The sequence below is a fragment of the Adiantum capillus-veneris genome, chromosome 3 (assembly GCF_014529385.1).
Source record: "Adiantum capillus-veneris isolate H3 chromosome 3, ASM1452938v2, whole genome shotgun sequence".
Classification (NCBI taxonomy): domain Eukaryota; kingdom Viridiplantae; phylum Streptophyta; class Polypodiopsida; order Polypodiales; family Pteridaceae; genus Adiantum; species Adiantum capillus-veneris.
The window spans coordinates 2,832,030-2,850,582 of NC_140933.1; the positions used below are offsets into that span (position 1 = coordinate 2,832,030).

The 18,553-nt window shown below is 46.9% G+C and overlaps 1 protein-coding gene across 1 annotated transcript in view; it reads left to right on the plus strand.

Moving 5' to 3' along the window:
* The window catches only part of LOC147460427 (uncharacterized), a 168,438-nt gene that overhangs the window by 21,592 nt on the left and 128,293 nt on the right, over positions 1-18,553 (plus strand). The window lies entirely within an intron of this gene.

The following is an 18,553-nucleotide window of genomic DNA, read 5'->3' on the forward strand; positions in this document are numbered from 1 at the left end:
GGCTGATCTTCAGCTGGTATATCTTCTGGCACATCACCCACATAGGGTCTGAGAAGGCTCACGTGAAACGCATTGTGAATCTTCCAACTCTCTGGCAATTTCAGCCTTTATGCAATATCACTGATTTGCATACTGAGCATCGAAAACAATCTTTCTCTGCTCTTCATCTTGATCTTTGGAGATTAACTTGTGATCTATCCTTATGCTGTCACTTTAATTGGGCTGAGAATTCTCTTTTTGACCCAATTTTGGCAGCATAACTGTAGTAGAAACCTTCACAACCAAAACTCCACATACCAAGTGATTATCCACATAATAGAGCACTTTTGCAAACCTGTCCTGGAAATTCAGCACGCTGAATTCTCTGTTTTTAGCTCCTAAAATGCTCCAGATCACTTGTATTACTGTCCTCTAGCTTCGCCGAAGCTCTTGGGACAAAAAGGCATCAAATAGGGTCAAAACCCTAAATTTGCAGAAAAATACAGCAAGCTGTATTTTCTTCTTTCGGGCTCTGTTTTGTGTGTCAATCGCACCAATTCGTTGCCTTTGATCTTCTGCATCAGTAAGACTACTTGCCCTTTGATTTACACGAGATTTCTCGCAAGAAATCTTGTTAAATCATCATGTACCTGTTTTGAATTAGCTTTTAGCTAATTCGGTACCTGTATGAAATCATTCCAAGTGGAAGGAGTCTGTCCTTGTAACAACAGTGTATTCCACCACTGACTTGCCTTGTGCCACCCCAAACTGACCTTGTGTGCCCTGAAATCCTGGGTGCAAACCAATGTTTGCATACATGGGGTTGGGCACCATGCCTTGCATACCCCTAAATATTGTTCCTGGCATGCCAAAACTGCCTTGAACTTGATGTGCTATTGATGAAGATTGTATGAACTCCATAAATCTTGGATTCTCCATCAATTGCTTGAACATGGTCACAGTAGTAACAACCTGCAAAGCTTTCTTTGCTTGGCTTGAACTCTCGCCAATTTCATGTGCAGTTGGAATAGGCTGTCTATCCTTTGAAGAGGAACCCTCTTCCTTGTTGCCATCCATCCTGTATCCAAAGAAAGACTCGTAGTCTTTCTCACCTGTATCCAAAGAAAGACTCTCGTAGCCTTTCTCACCTGTAAATCCAAAGAAAGACTCGTAGCCTTTCTCACCTGTATCCAAAGAAAGACTCTCGTAGCCTTTCTCACCTGTAAATCCAAAGAAAGACTCGTAGCCTTTCTCACCTGTATCCAAAGAAAGACTCTCGTAGCCTTTCTCACCTGTAAATTCACTCGATCTACTTTCAAATTCTGTGTTTTTTCAAGGTCATCCCAAACTCTCTCTGTGTCTTTAACCCAAACTGACCAAGGCTCACTTTTTGAGGAAAAAGTGATTTAATCCCGTCGATGGAACCGTGTAACCGGCCTGTTAGCTTCAAAAAGGGCGGTAGACTTTACTTCAAACCTTGATTTAGCTTTCACCCATTATTAGTCGTCTATTCTATCTGTGCTATAATGACACAAGAGAGGGGAATGGGATACAGATGCTAGAATGCATCTTGCGAGTCAGACACCAGACTCGCCCCTAAATTAGGCGCCCCTTTCGGTATTTCTTTCTTCTTTAACAGAGGGAATAAAAGCTGTGGTTCCCTACAAGCTGCCCCGCACAACCTTGGCTGAATTTCAACTGTTCTGGCCCGATTTCGGCAACATAATTGTACTAGGACCCTTCAAAGTCAGTATTCCCACGCATTGGATGACTTTCCTGACGCATATGGACACTTTGCAAAACCTGGCGAGAATTTGCAGCACGCTGAATTCTCTGTTTTTTGCCCCGAAAATGCGCCAGATCATCTGTATAGCGGTCCCCTTGCGTCCCCGAACCTCCTGGGGGTATTAGGGTCCGTTTAGGGCCAAAACCCTAAACCTGCAAAAATACACAACAGGCTGTAATTCACTGTTTCGGGCTTCGTTTTGCGTGCCGGTCGCATCCTAGCAAGTCCTCGAGCTCCCGTACTTGTAGGGCTACTTGCCCTTTGAATCGGACGAGATTTCGCACGTGAAACCTCTCCAAATCACCTGTACCTGCGGGGGATTAGCCGCTAGCTAATCCAATACCTGTGCAAGAGGCTCTTGCCTCAGCAATCGTGCATGAACCCACACAACTGTACATTGGTCAATTGAAAAGCCCACTAGTGGGGCATAACATACTGCCATAGGGGAGAGAGAGAGCAGTGAGAGGTGTGTAGGTCATGACATCTTGCACCTCACTGTACATAGAGGGTAAGCAAACACTCCATTGAAGCTCTCCCACGTGTGACAGCACTCAAAAACGAGCTCACAGCTGAAAATCACGTTTTTGCCTTCTCTTTAAGTAGTAAACTCGCCTCAGAGTGCCAAGTGTCACTCATTTGTGCATTTTCCCGCTTTAGACCCTCGGGTCTAAAAATATCTCACCTGCAGCCTCTGTTGACTCGGCCACAGAGTAACAAAATGATCCCCATGTCAAACTGCACGTAATGACGCGAAGACATTTTGTCGTCCAAAAATAGCAGTCCCTAAAATTTAGGAGTTTCTGCCATTACATTCTTCTAGGTCATCTGACCCTCTTTGTACACTGCAGCCACACCAAGAACTGAAATGTAGCCTATGTAGCAAAGGATTCCGCTTTGGCTGGCCAATGACCCCACTTTGGTCTAACCATAGTCCTTGTCCAACCTTAGTGCTCTTTAGCCTTCAGGCCTGGACTCTCTCTGAACAGTTCCACACTGGCTATGCAATGCAGGGCAGTTACATTTTCAGAGGGGTGTTTCCAAAAGGTAAAACAAACAAAATTCCCCAAAGAAAGAGAAAATAAACAAAAATGGAATTGCCACTGGTTGGTGACAACGTCTGCAACCTTTCTACTGCTGTCCAAAAACCCTATGGGCTGAAATCTGCAAATCTTCTATCTGCTGAATTCGGACTCTATGTCGGTGACGATGTCGATGACAACAATGCGACGATGACGCGCTGAAAACGTAGATGCTGAAATCTGCGTTTTCCGGCTGAAACTGTAAACCTTGCGGAAACTGACCGTGCGGCGAGGAACTGCTATGGGAAGATGAGATCTGCGAGGTTCAGGACTTGATCTGCGGGTACTAAGGGCTGAAAACTGAAAACGCTGATGTTCTTTGACCTTCCATCGCGGAGAATCTGCAAAACGCTAGGGTTTGTAGCAGATGCGAAAACGCTAGGGTTGAAAATCTGTAAATCTGACGCCGATTGTCTACAAAGCCAAAACGCTAGGCTGATGTGCTGTCTGTTGTAGTCGTCGGGGCTGATTTGCTGTGCAAAACGCCAGGGCCGGTTCTTCATGCAAAAATGCTAGGTTGATGGATCTGCTCCAAAAATGCTAGGCCTCTTGGGGGGGTTCTGCTGAGAAGTTGCCTGTTGAGCATGTGCTCCTGCTACCTCTTTTGCCAGAAAGTGCTAACTTGGGTTTGCTTATATATTAACTTAGCAAAATTGCCCTACCTACTTTTGTTGGAAAGTCACTTCAAAATAATAAGTGAAAATCTCAATAAATAGGAAAATAGGCTAAATGCACTGGAAAATTCCCCTAACTGATGCTAATGGATTCTGATGGGAATTTCGATGATCATGCTGTGTGCAACTGGAGGATATGCATCTATGCTAAGTGACTGGTCATGCACGGTCTACGAATAGACTCACAAAAGTGCTAGGTCATTGCTAATCTAAACTTGACTTGACTGATTGAACCCTGCTGTGGTGTAGCTTGTCCACGGACACATAGGGTTGGGATGTGTCACGTGACAGGTGAATTATGGTCAGATGACCAAGAGTCCAATGGAAGCATCTCCTTAAATTTAGGGAACTGCTATTTTGGGCCATGAAATTTGTTCGCGTCATTAGCTCCGGAATGACAAGAGGAACATTTCATTACTCTGCCGCTAAGTCAACTAAGCAACCGGTTGAGATATTTTTAGACCAGAAGGTCCAAAGTGGGGAATTAATGCATGAGTGTCGCTTGGCACATTTTTGGGTATTTTCTAACTTAAGAGAGAGAGAAGCATTGAAACAAAATGTGGGCTGCATTTTTCAGCCGTATGGTGGATTGTTGCAGGTACCAAAGCTACTGTGCGCTTGCCTACCCTCTATGTACAGTGAAGTGCAAGAACTGAAGCCTTGCACAGCATTCACTGCTCTCTCTCCCCCTCAGTGCACTTATGTGATGCCTCACAAGAGGGCTCTTTATTTGACCTATGTACAGTTGTGTGGGTTCATGCGCGATTGCCGAGGCAAGAGCCTCTTACATAGGTACTGGATTAGCTAGTTGTCAATCCCCCGCAGGTACAGGTGAATTCGGAGAGATTTCACGCTAGAAATCTCGTCCGGTTCAAAGGGCAAGTAGCCCTACAGGTGGGGGAGCTCGAGGACTTGCTACGGATGTGACCGGCTCGCGAAGCGGAGCCCAAAACAGGGAAATACAGCCTGCTGTGTATTTTTGCAGGTTTAGGGTTTTGGCCCTAAACGGTCCGTAATACCCCTAGGAGGTCCGGGGACGCGAGGGGACCGTTGTACAGGTGATTTGGCGCATTTTCAGGGCAGAAAACAAAGAATTCAGCGTACTGCAGATTCTCGCCTGGTTTTGCAAAGTGTTCGTATGTGTGGGGAAAGTCATCTATTGCGTGGGGATACTGTCTGTGAAGCATTCTAGTACAGTTATGTTGCCGAAATTGGGCCAGAACAGGTCATTTTCAGCCCGGATTATGCGGGACAGCTAGTAGGGAGTTTTATTCCCTCTTTGAATACATTAAAGAAATACCGAAAGGGGTGCCAGTCTTTGGGGCCAACAGGTGTCGGCGTTTGCTTGGTAGCGCTCTAGCTTCCAAGCCGTCTGTGTTTGAAGTATCAATTCCCGTTACAGGTTTTTATTTGCAAAGTTTCTCTGGGTCGTAAGGTCTAAAGTAAAGTTTCGGGTGGAAGCCTACGTCTACCGCCTTACGGGCCAGTTTCGGAGGGCAAGAGAGCTATCTACAGTGACGGTCGTGTCATCATTGATGACAAGGCTATCGACTAGGAATTTACGGCCTATGAGGCACCTCACTCAGAGCTACACATGGCGGTATGGAACTGCAATGGTTTCTTGTGGACGCATCCGGGGAGACTAGAAGAGGTGATGGAGGACCGAGATATCATACTTCTGACTGAGACACATGAGAGCCTAAAGAGAGGACTATCGAGGGTACAGGGATATGTATGAGAGTCATCGCACAGAAAGAGCATGCGTCAACACACTTCCAGAGGCTCAGGAGGGATAGCAGTATTATATAGATGAGAGCTACAGGGTAGGATACAAATTGTGACTAGAGATGCGGAGGCGCACCTCATGTGGATCAGAGCGGAGCTACATGAGAGGAGTTTTATCTATATTGCCTTATGCTATTTCGCCCCATTAGGATCGAGGTTTGCCACAATAAGTGGAGACATAGCAGGGGGTGACACAGAGTTTCAAGTGAGAGACGGAGAGGCAGGGGGAGATACATTTTCGCCTTCAGCATGCCTGATAGAGGGGATCATAGAGTACTCCAGCCTTGGCGAAGTCTTTCTCATGGGAGACTTCAACGGACGAACACAGAGCAGACAGTGTGAGACCTATGACACTGAGGATTCCGAGCTTCTACATCCACTAGATGAGGCAGGAGTGGATAGGACATCAACAGACACAGTAGCCCCCACACCCTATGGGAGACATCTACTCAGACTAGGGTCACAACATCGTCTCGTTATCTACAAGACTACAACGGGATGACCCAGTGGCGGAACTCAGGGGGCCTCACATGCATCCCCTCATCAGCACCATAGGGAGGGAGTACAGTGGACTATGTCATTGGATCTAGAGAGGCAACACACTTGATCACATCCCTTACCATCCCACCCATACCCATTGGGGTGTACCACACTTACATCTCACTCTCATTGGATAGCACACCCCCACTACACACGCTAGCCACCCACACACCTCACACCACTATCTACTTCACACATGATCTTTTTGACATATATACTCAGCACATTTATAGTGGCATATATCAGCTTGATCCATTTGCACCCCTCGATACACTTACTGCACAACTCTCATCTGATCTACATGACTCAGCACTCATCAGCTTCCCACATCACACACATTGATAGCACCGGGACCATGCCCCATAACAGATGGTATGATGACGAGTGCAGAGAGCTATACAGACGCCTACGCGGGTAGCAGGCCAAGCGAGATCACTGCAAGGGAGGCTCGTAGATAGATGAGGATCCTCACTGTCGTAAGAAGCGGGAGTTCGAGGAGGCACAGGAGCTAGATCGTTACCACTTACTCATGAGCCGGGATTCAACACTAGCTTGGCGCTGATTACGGGAACCCCACCCATCCACCCCGATTGAGGACCCCTAGAGATGGCATGATTATTCTCAGAGGCTTTATGAGATTCCAGGGCAGCCACCCATACCAAAGTCCCCAGGACCACACCCGATCACATCTACTTTCTTTACAGCAGGTATGGTGGAGAGAGCCATACGCCACCTACAGCATGGGCGCTCCATGGACCACACAGGTATGCAGAGTGAGCACATCATATATGCTGCGGATACACTTGCCCCTTTCATCGCAATGCTCTTCAATAGGGCATTAGCAGAGGGATTGCCATTAGAGTGGACTATGCACACTATGGTGCCTATCCACAAGTCCAGGGATCCACTTGACCCGGACAACTACAGGACTATCATGATTGGCCACACGTTGGCCAAGCTTTATGGAGCAGTATTGGAGGCAGAGCTGACTACATATGTTGAGCGCGAGGGTTTATGAGCACCAGGCCAGGCTGGCTTGAGACGAGCTTTCTCCACCATTGACCACATCTTCACTCTGCATTGTCTGATTGATTAGGCAAATGCGCGGAAGAGACGACTATACTGTTGCTTTGTGGATATCTGCAAATCTTTTGACATAGTCCCCCGCAATAGACTCTTCCAGTGCCTTCAGATACTAGGAGTTCCTCTAGAGATGATTTGGGGGATTTTCGCTCTCTATGAGCGTCTCAGCCAGAGTACGGTGTCCAAGAGGCACTTCACCATCTCTTGCTTGTTAGGTGCAGCGGAATGATTGTTTGCGCTTTGCTTAAGATGAGTGCTCCGAACTGTGCTCAAGGTTCCTTTTGTTCTTATGGAAGGGAGAGCCTTCCGTTCTCAATGAGAGAATGCTATGATTACAAACAAAGTGAATGGACACTGTACGTGTAAGTGTATGAGACTGAGAGATAGAGAGAAGAGAGATACGACACCAGAGACGTTGTAAAACCCTCCTCCGAAGGCTCCACTCTCGTCAGCGAGAGTGGTCTACTTATTGATTGCACAATCTGGTACAAATGGTATGCATGAGAGTGATGCAAGTCTAGGCTATGTCGACGATGACGACGGTGATGACGACAACGACTTTATGGCTGAAATCTGTGGTCTTCTAACTGTTGAATTTCGGGGCTGTTTCGGTGGCTGACAATGACTGTTTTGGCTGCGTTTTTGAGGGCTGAAAATGGGGATCTTCTGCAACCAACTAGGGCTGAATCTGCTGTTGTTATGGAATGCTGAAAACGCTGAGTCTTCTGTTGCAAAAGGGCTGAAAACAAAAAACGTTGGGTTGCCTGCTATAACGCTAGCAAAAACGCTAGGGTTGAGGAAAGGTTGACGATGATGGGGAGGCTGAAAAACGCCAGGAATCTAGGGGGTGCTGGTGAAGACCAAAATGCTAGGGCTGAGTATCTGGGGCGATCAAGCAAATCTGCAAAACGCCAGGGATGGGGAAGTGCTGAGGATGTCCAAAAACGCTACGCTATGGGAAGCTTGGCGCTTGAGGGTTCTTGCTGAGAAGAATGCCTGTTGAGCGGGAAGCTCCTGCTGCCTCTTCTGCCAGAAAGTGCTAACTTGGGTTTGCTTATATATTAACTTAGCAAAATTGCCCTACCTACTTTTGTTGGGAAGACACTTAAAAATAATAAGTGAAAAATGTAAAAAATAGGAAAAATAGGCTAAATGCACTGGAAAATTCCCCTAACTGAATCTGATGCATTCTGAAGGGAATATCGATGATCATGCTGTGTGCAACTAGAGGATATGCATCTACACTAAGTGACTGGGCATGCACGGTCTACGAATAGACTCACAAAAGTGCCAGATCACTTCTAGCTCTAGACTTGACTGGACTCATTGAACCCTGATCATGCTGTAGCTTGTCCACGGACACATAGGGTTGGATGTGTCAGGTGACATCCCCTCCTTTTCAAAGTGAGGTATTGGTACTGAACTGTATGGCATCGAGGGAGATCGCCAATAGCATCCGGAATCTTGGAAGGGACTCTTCGTCGGCCCACTCTGATGTGTGGGTTGTGCGGTACTTGAACTTCATAAAAGTCTGCAACGCTTGCTTCTTTGGGCCGCGCCGAAAGCGACACAAAGTCTTTTGTGGCTCCTTCGATGCTTCAACTTCGTCTAGTGTCATGCTTCTTTCTTCTTTAAGAATCTCAAGGACTGAAATTCCTGAAACCATTTCCAACACAAAACCATGAACATACTCATTCCATGTAAAGTGAAGGGAAGAAATCTTGTCTTCTCTAAAGATTGTGTATGCAATGTAGATGAACATAGAGACGGAGTGACAACCCGTTCATCAAACACATGCAAACAATGAGATCGAATCTTTCTCTTTTGATCTAGAGTAATCAACTGTGGCAATTCACCATGGAAATGCCCATGCTTGGTGCTCATACTTTCATGTGCTCGTTCTACAAATGTGTCATGCCAAGGAAGAGACATGGAATGTGACTTCCTTACATACATACTTTTCAGCTTTTCATGAAAAATCCGCATCTATTCGTGCTCATCCATGAGAGAAACGTGCTCAACATACAATGAGATCGAATCTTTCTCTTTTGATCTAGAGTAATCAACTGTGGCAATTCACCATGGAAATGCCCATGCTTGGTGCTCATACTTTCATGTGCTCGTTCTACAAATGTGTCATGCCAAGGAAGAGACATGGAATGTGACTTCCTTACATACATACTTTTCAGCTTTTCATGAAAAATCCGCATCTATTCGTGCTCATCCATGAGAGAAACGTGCTCAACATACAATATGTCATGCCTAGGAAAAGGGATCACATAACGATGCTGACTAAAATACAGGAAACGGTCACGAATGAAACACTCGAACAATGCGTGCGTATCAATCATGCGAACACATAAAACTTCTTGTGAGGGTACTTTGGACCTAGGCTTGAGAGCCAAGATTGGTTCTTCCTGAATGATTGAATGGTCCTGTGGGGGTTCGTTGGACCTCGACTCGAAAGTCAAGAGCGATCCTTCGTGATTGATCGAATCTACAACGAGGTTAGCTTCGCTAGAAAAAGCATCCACTAACACATCATCTTGGTGAACAATCACATCGTCTTCATGCAACTCATCATGCTTGTGAGAAATCACATCTTGATCATGCAAATCATCATGCTTGTCTTTATCATCCAAATCATCATGCTGATCATTGTCAATCAAATCATCATCATGCAAATCATTGTCATTCAAATCATCATGTTGTTCACAATCATGCAAATCTTGTGTGTCTTGCTTTGGAGAAGAAGAGATTGAGAGAGTCTCCTTTTCCCAAATCTCTTGCATCGGTGCCTGCACTTGAGAAAAGAGTCGCAAGAACTCTTCCCTTCTTGCTTTGATCTCGCGATCAAATTCTGCTTGTCTTGCTTTGTTCACTGCTTGTCTTTCTGCTTCGTCTTCTGCGTGTCTGCATTCCATTTCTGTTTTTCTTTCTTTGTATTCACGATCAAATTTGGCTTGTCGTTCTTTGGCTTCCAAGCGTGCTTGCTCGCGCTCACGCGCTATGGCTGCCATTCTTGTTGCATTTCTTGCTTCACGTTGTAAATTCTGTTCCATAAACAACAACTTCAACTCCTCCATTGGAGTTAGTGCAATCGTTGTTGTAGATGGGGAAGGGGAAGGGTCGGAAAAACCTCCTGGTGGGGAAAATTCTTCTTCGCCTCTCTCATGCTCATCACCTCCAAGCGAAGTATCCATTCCGCTTCGAGTGATGACCATTTTGCAATCGTGGGTTCTTAAGTTCATGAGGAACTTCGGTTCGTGTGGGTCTTGAGGTTCTTGAGGTTTTCTTTCGCTTGCAAACCGTGTTTGAGAAGGATCTCTTCACCCGAGTTCTACTCCTTTCCGCGGGCGCACCCCTTGGCGGCCTTGCGCTCACACCAAGGTTGCTTTTTCCCACCTCACGTCGATTGGCCGGCCGCTAAGTGCACGGTCTGCTCTCAATGAGTGAAAAGAGACACAAGGGGAGGTTGGACAAGCCCTTCTTTCTTGGGATTCCCGTCACTCTTCAACAAAACACGATTAGGAATCGACACACCCAAGCGAACTTGGGTTCGTGCGACTGCAACAAGCAAAAAAATTCTCGTGATTCTTGTGGTTCTTTCCTTGAGTGATACAGAACACTGCCAAAGCTCTGATACCAATGTTAGGTGCAGCGGAATGATTGTTTGCGCTTTGCTCAAGATGAGTGCTCCGAATTGTGCTCAAGGTTCCTTTTGTTCTTATGGAAGGGAGAGCCTTCCGTTCTTAATGAGAGAATGCTATGATTACAAAAAAAGTGAATGGACACTGTGTGTGCAAGTGTATGAGACTGAGAGATAGAGAGAAGAGAGATACGACACCAGAGACGTTGTAAAACCCTCCTCCGAAGGCCCCACTCTCGTCAGCGAGAGTGGTCTACTTATTGATTGCACAATCTGGTACAAATGGTATGCATGAGAGTGATGCAAGTCTAGGCTATGTCGACGATGACGACGGTGATGACGACTTTAGGGCTGAAATCTGTGGTCTTCTAACTGCTGAATTTCGGGGCTTTTTCGGTGGCTGAAAATGACTGTTTTGGCTGCGTTTTCGAGGGCTGAAAATGGGGATCTTCTGCAACCAACTAGGGCTGAATCTGCTGCTGTTGTGGAATGCTGAAAACGCCGAGTCTTCTGCTGCAAAAGGGCTGAAAACCAAAAACGCTGGGCTGCCAACTAACGCTAGCAAAAACGCTAGGGCGGAGGAAAGGCTGGCGATGATGAGGAGGCTGAAAAACGTCAGGAATCTGGGGTGTGCTGGTGAAGATCAAAACGCTAGGGCTGAGTATTTGTGGCGATCAAGCAAATCTGCAAAACGCCAGGGATGGGGAAGTGCTAGGGATGTCCAAAAACGCTACGCTATGGGAAGCTTGGCGCTTGAGGGTTCTTGCTGAGAAGAATGCCTGTTGAGCGGGAAGCTCCTGCTGCCTCTTCTGCCAGAAAGTGCTAACTTGGGTTTGCTTATATATTAACTTAGCAAAATTGCCCTACCTACTTTTGTTGGGAAGACACTTAAAAATAATAAGTGAAAAATGTCAAAAATAGGGAAAATAGGCTAAATGCACTGGAAAATTCCCTTGACTGAATCTGACGGATTTTGAAGGGAATACTGATGATCATGCTGTGTGCAACTAGAGGATATGCATCTACACTAAGTGACTGGGCATGCACGGTGTACGAATAGACTCACAAAAGTGCCAGATCGCTTCTAAATCTAGACTTGACTGGACTGACTGAACCTTGATCATGCTGTAGCTTGTCCACGGACACATAGGATTGGATGTGTCATGTGACATTGCTAGCACCATTGGTATGAAGCAAGGCTGCCCTCTCTCACTGACACTGTTAAATGTCAAAAATAGGGAAAAATGTCAAAAATAGGAAAAATAGGCTAAATGCACTGGAAAATTCCCTTGACTGAATCTGACGGATTTTGAAGGGAATACTGATGATCATGCTGTGTGCAACTAGAGGATATGCATCTACACTAAGTGACTGGGCATGCACGGTGTACGAATAGACTCACAAAAGTGCCAGATCGCTTCTAAATCTAGACTTGACTGGACTGACTGAACCTTGATCATGCTGTAGCTTGTCCACGGACACATAGGATTGGATGTGTCATGTGACATTGCTAGCACCATTGGTATGAAGCAAGGCTGCCCTCTCTCACTGACACTGTTTGGGCTATACATTGATGAGTTGTCATAGCACATTCTTCGAGATGGGGGCGAGGGCGTGGATTTAGCAGGTACACCTGCTCACATCATGTTATATGCTACTGATATTGTATTGGTATCTGAGTTACAGGAGGGACTATATCGACATCTTCAAATTCTGGATGACTTTTGCACCCAGAGAGGTCTTACTGTGAACCTTGGTAAAATCAAGGTTCTTATCTTCCATACTTCCAGATAGGTCAGGAGCAGAGCCACTTTCACACTAGCGGGAGGGTGAGTTGAGGTCACTTATTCATATGTATACTTGGGGATCACTTTTACTGCTGCTACAGGACGGTTCTCCATGGCGAGTGCAGCCAAAGATAGGATCACAGGAGGATATGCGGCATTAGCGATGCTAAAGCGTCGATGCCACCAGGCTTTTTTCCAGGAGCCCCGCATGAAGGGGTGGCTTTTCGACACATTAGTCACCCCAACTCTCATGTATACAGCACTAGTTTGGGTGCTGAGCCTTAGAGGTTCTTGGTGGGCACAGGTCGAGAGGGCACAAATTATCATGCTATCCCGTCTAATACGCAGGAAATCCTCAGTGCCCCACGACATCATCAGAGCAGGGCTAGCTACACCGCGTATGCTGGTAGAGGCCCTTTTCCAGACAGTATGCTTCATCCAGAGAGTGCGACAGCTTCCATCAGACAGATTATCATACAAAGCACTTGAGGCATCCTGCCAACTAGCTGCGACGACCGGAGAGAGTGGATCATGGTATGCACAGATGACATAGTGGTTTAGCACACATAGCTTGGATATCGAGCAGCTACCACCATTTTAGTACGACCCAGATTCACCATTCATTCGTCTCTCTCATGCGGAGAGGAATCAGGTCCTCAGACAGGATCTCTAGCAGCTATATATCAGATAGACATGGATCACACTGAGACAGCCTCTTCCACCGAAGATGTACTACAAGGATCAGTTCTTGAATACTTTAGAGGATGGCTTCATCGAGGGGCCTAGATACATGGATGTTTACATGTCTCATAGTGCTAGAGTAGCCATTGGACAACTTAGAATTTCATCACACATAGATTGGAGATTGAGACAGGCCGAGCATCACATACTCCCAGAGACCAGAGGATATGTAGGGTTTGTACAACAGAGGCGGAGAGCGAGGAGCATTATGTTTTTAGATGCCGAGCTTACCAGGATATCCGCAACCGCTAGCCTGCCTTGTTTTCAGGGCAACCTACACTCAGAGAGCTTATGGAGTCTAGAGATTAGAGACATCGTGGGCGCTTTCTCCTTGAGATTCAAAGACATAGAGACCTTGCACTACAATCATCCAATGGGAGTAGCCAGCCCCAGCTTACAGATTTCTTTCATCGAGCGACTCCAACACTACCTGCTACGGCTACACAGAGAGGGGTCACTCCAGCAGGCAGATGTGATCCGAGCCAGGAGACGACCCAGAGCAGAGGGATATCGTGCTCGACGAGCACACCAGAGGGAGATCTGCCAGATTCGGACACAACATGAGCATGCCAGATAGAGAGAGATACAACGAGTCTTCTCTGACCCGGCTGCCCATACTACAGGGGCTCTTCACACCCTACCCTCCAATGCATGATATCCTACACCCTCAATTTTCTACTGGATGGAGCTAGACATGTTTTGTCTCATAGGCCGAGTTCGGCCTCTAGAAGATGTTAATAAATCTTTCTTTCTTTCTTTCTTTCTCTCTCTTGTGTTTCAGCATGGACAAACTGCCTCCCTTCAAATATTCTTCGGAGGCCCCCTCTCTCACTGTGACACGGATAGAGATTACTAGACTTATCCGCCAGGACTTGATTCAGACACTAGGAGGACTTGGATAGAGCCTACTTAGGACTTGGGCACGAAGATGTCTTTTTATAGAGAACATTTTCTCCAACTCATGGTAGATGGCTTTGTAGTCAGGCCCAGCTATATGGACACACATTTATCATATGGGGTGCGATGTGCTATTGACCAGCAGATACACATCCTCACACCAGCTTGAGATTGAGATGGCAGATATAAAGGAGTTCCGGCTGAGGCCAGGGTACGTAGTGTATGCCATAGCGAGCCAGAGACAAAGCTGCATTACGTATGTCATTGCTCTGCATACTATGAGATTCGCGGGCAATTCCATTGCTTATTTAGGGAGGGTTTTGGACCACTTTCCAGAGTTACGGGATACCAGGATCAGAGATGCTTGGGTCTGTTCTTGCTTGAGTTGAGGAGACATAGAGATTGCTTGTTGAGATGACTAGAGAGACAAACTCAGCGGCAGGTTATAGACTATTTCAGGCCAGCCATTAGCACTAGACAGCTAGACAGATAGGTTCTACAGGAGAGTTCAGGCAGAGTTACCCGGAACGCGGAACGGGAACGGCGACGGGCCTCCCTGCGGAATGGGGGAACGGGAATGGGCCCGGAACGGGAACGGCGCGGAACGGCAGGCTAAAAAAACACCCAAATATTATTTTTTTTAGCGTTATGTGTTTGAATACAAGTAGTATTAGAGTCCTTTGACTCTAATACCCACAAAAAACACGATTCGAAGACCATTTAACCTTATTATGACTTGATTGGGATGTGAGGCGCCCAGAGTACATAGCCAGATGAACAACATAGCCAGATGAACAACAATGAGCAAACACAATGCCCATAGTACATACACAATGCTCTCAAATAATTGCAAGAGTAGTAGTCAGAGATAACACTTTGGAATTAATTATGGCTAACATAGTAACAAGCCTCAAGGGCCGCCAGCGGCCAAGGTGCTACAAAAAAACCAAAGGGGGGCAAAGTTCAAACCAGACTTCAGTGACCACAATACCAAAAGACTGAAGGTGACAAATACCATAAAGATGCTAGTAGCTACAAATGGCAAAGAGGGCAAGGCTCAAGCAGCCATACAAAAAGGTGGATAAATGGCAAAGACTCAAGACTCAAGAGCCACTAGCCTGAGAGGCCTCCCAATCCGTAGTAGCCGGCTGTAAATCATGCACATCCTCCCATTCCTCATCATCGAGGTCTAGGTCTGGCTCGATCTCAGCCACAGATGAAGTACCTGGTGTTGGTGGATGTGCATCTCCACCCGCCTGAGAAGCCTCTTGCTCCATCTCCCACTGTGTAAAAGGATCTGTCTGTTTGTCTGTACTCTTGCAAAGCATTTTCAAATTTGCGCTGACGAAGACAAGATCATTAGCCTTCTCCACTCCAAGCCGATTCCTCTTCTTGGAAGCAATGTGGCTAAAGGTACTCCACAATTGCTCCAAGCATGAGGTACTAACTGACTGGCTGAGAATACGGATCGCCAATCTCTGAAGCTCAGGGCCATCATAGCCATAGTCCTCCCACCAAAGCACTGAACCTATTTTCCTGCGATCAATCTGAGCATCTGGACTGCCAAATGACCCTCGCATCTCTCTGTACTGTCTCAGCTGATCTCTGACAATGCGTCGCCCATCTCTGTCTAGAACCATCTTGTTTAAGATCTCTGTAAATTGGTTCATGACTTCCCTATCTGTCTCTTGCCCTGCACCTTGGAACTCTGGATCCACCATGTACGCTGCCCCGTGTAAAGGAGAGGCATATGAATTCCACCTCGAGCTGCAAAGCGCATGGATCTCCTCATATCGCTCTGCGTTCGGCTCAAGCTGTGCAAGCTGCTCAATCATGCGGTCCATTGCCTCATAAATCTTACCAATGCAAGGATCCATGCCATCCAGAACTCGAAGCAAATGAACCACCGGTTTTACCTGTGCATCTAGACTCTTGAGCTCCTTCCAGAACTCAAGATCCTCTGCCTTATCCTTGCACAAAATCCCTGCAACTGTCTTTGCATAGGGGGAGGTGGTGAACTCATCACTGATGAAGACCTGTCGGACCGCATTTCGACATTCAGACAGCCTGCGTACAAGAAGAAAGTTGAATGCGAAGCGGGTATCTGAATACTTTAGAAGCACTTTGCCGCCCGACCTCTTGAGGTACTCACTCCGAACCAAGTTGTGATTGTTGATGAAAGTAACCATCTTCACTGCATCAGCAATGACTGGAGCAATCCAGTCTAGCTTGCCGATGTCTTTCAGAAGGTTGTTCAAGCAGTGTGCCATGCAAAAGCACATTGTCACATGCGGATAGTGGCCCTCTATGATAGCTGCTGCTGCCCTGTTTGATGCCTCCCCATCTGTGACAAAGGCCACCACGTGTTGCTCACCGATGGTTTCTATGGCCGCTGTCCACTCTGCAGAGAGGACATCGGCGGACTTGCCACTCTCAGTGGCATCATGAGAGTGCACAAAGTACATCTCTCCACTGGAGTATGCGACGAGACCATGGATAGATCTCTTCCTTGTATCGCTCCACCTGTCAGCAATGAGGGAAACGCCATGTTTTGCCCAAAGACGTTGAATGTTGAGGGTTGCTTGCTCCACGATAGCCTTCTCTCGATCGAGCAAGGTGGTTCGGAGAGCCTCTGAAGATGGCGGCACATAGCCGGTGCCATACTCTCCTATCTGTTGCACCATGACTTTCCAATACTCCGACCTATTTCGATCAAACATAGAAGAGGTTAGTATCAAAAAAGTGGAAACGACGATAACGGAAGAAATGAGAGAGAAGATTGATGAATCATAAAACAATGTACATACCTCGCTGCGACAAATGGGATATGGTCGTGATAGAAGAATCGGGCCACGGCCGCATCCACCTCTTCTTTCTTCTTTGGGTCCTAAGAGGTGGTAAGGGTCTTTTGGCGACGAATTGGACCTTTTGAAGATGCACCAACACCTACACCGGGTAGAGAGGAAGAAGGGAAAATGAGGGTCTTTGGATCAATACCTTTGCGTGCCGGCTTGGCTTTATGGTTGAATTGCCGATCCTTTTCCTCGAGCTCCTTCCTCTTCTCGATGGTTACGTTGGCACAAAATTTCACCTCATGTCCCGGCACTCGAAGAAAGTGTGCCCTCACTTTGTCATGCCCCCCTTTCCGCGTGTAAGAGCATAGCTTGCATCCCCATGCACGAGAACCTCCCGCCGCCGACAAGGTGCCCTCCGAGGTCACTTCATCCCACCACGACCATTCCTTCGCCTTTTGAGTGTTGCCCGCATGAACGGAGGGGGTTGAACGAGAAGAAGAGGCCATGGATTATCCGTGAAAGAGAGAGAGCTTGATCTTTGAGGATTTGAGAGAGAGAGATAGCTTGAGAGAGGGCTTGAGAGAGAGAGAGGCTTGATTCCGTTCTTGCTTGAGGCTTGAGCAATGAGAAGTTGAGATAGAGAGCTTGAGACTCGAGAGAGGCTTCACGGTTCACCTCTTGGAAGTTGAGACCGAGAGAGAGAGTTTGACCCTTGAGCCTTGAGGGTTAGCCCAAGAGAGAGAGAGGTTATGGCTTGAGAGCTAGAGGCTAGGCCCCTATGGCTTGAGAGTCGAGACTCGAGAGTTGAGAGCAAGGGAGAGATGGCCCCCTTCAAACTTCCTTGATGCTTTGGTGAAGAATGGGGGAAGGGGGGATTTATATAGGGCTGTAAAATTTAAATGGCCGTTGGCTGCCCAAATCTCCCAAACAGCTATATTTTTAAAAGATGAAAAACTGCCCGTTTCTGCCCGTTGCTGCCGTTCCGGCCGTTCCGCCCCGTTCCGGGCCGTTCCGCCCCGTTCCAGCCGGTCCGTTCTGGTGATGGCCTGCCTGTCGGAACGGCAGTCCGTTCCGACGCATTCCTTGAATTTTTGACCGGCCGGAACGCCGTTCCGGCGTTCCAAGGCCCCATATAGGCGTTCCCCGGTAACTATGAGTTCAGGTCCTACTTCCACTAGAGGCACAAGATCCAGACGTCCACGATTACAAAGGAGGGCATCCCGCATAGACGAAGATGCCTCATAATTTCTTTAATTGAGGCCTGATTAAGTACCAGAAGAATACAAGAGTAAACAACTTGTAAGACTGGCTCCAATGTGGAGTGGCAGATGTTGCTTGTGGATGGCTGTGGGAGACCAAGGTACAAGGTAGCCTGATCGCTGATCTACAGGGAGAAGAGCTGCCTGGGTCTTGACTGGTTCTGGCTCACTGGCCTTGGTTCTTCTTGTTGGCCACAACGCTCAGGTGTGATGGCTTCGAATGTTCGCTTTCTTCTTGGTTGCCATAGTGTATATGAAGCACCAGAGGAAAGGAGGGCTGTGATTGATAATTATCAATTGCCTGCACCTTGACAAGGCTTAGGGATTTCTAGCCCTACTTTTACAGACAAGTTTATGATGGTTAAGATCACTTTGAAATGTGTTAGACTACAAGTTGTTAAAATTGACTTTTCAAACTCCCTTAGTGAAATTGCCAACTCACCTTCAAAACTGTTAAGTGTATGCTCATGCTCACTCACCACGTGCTCCCCGATTCCAA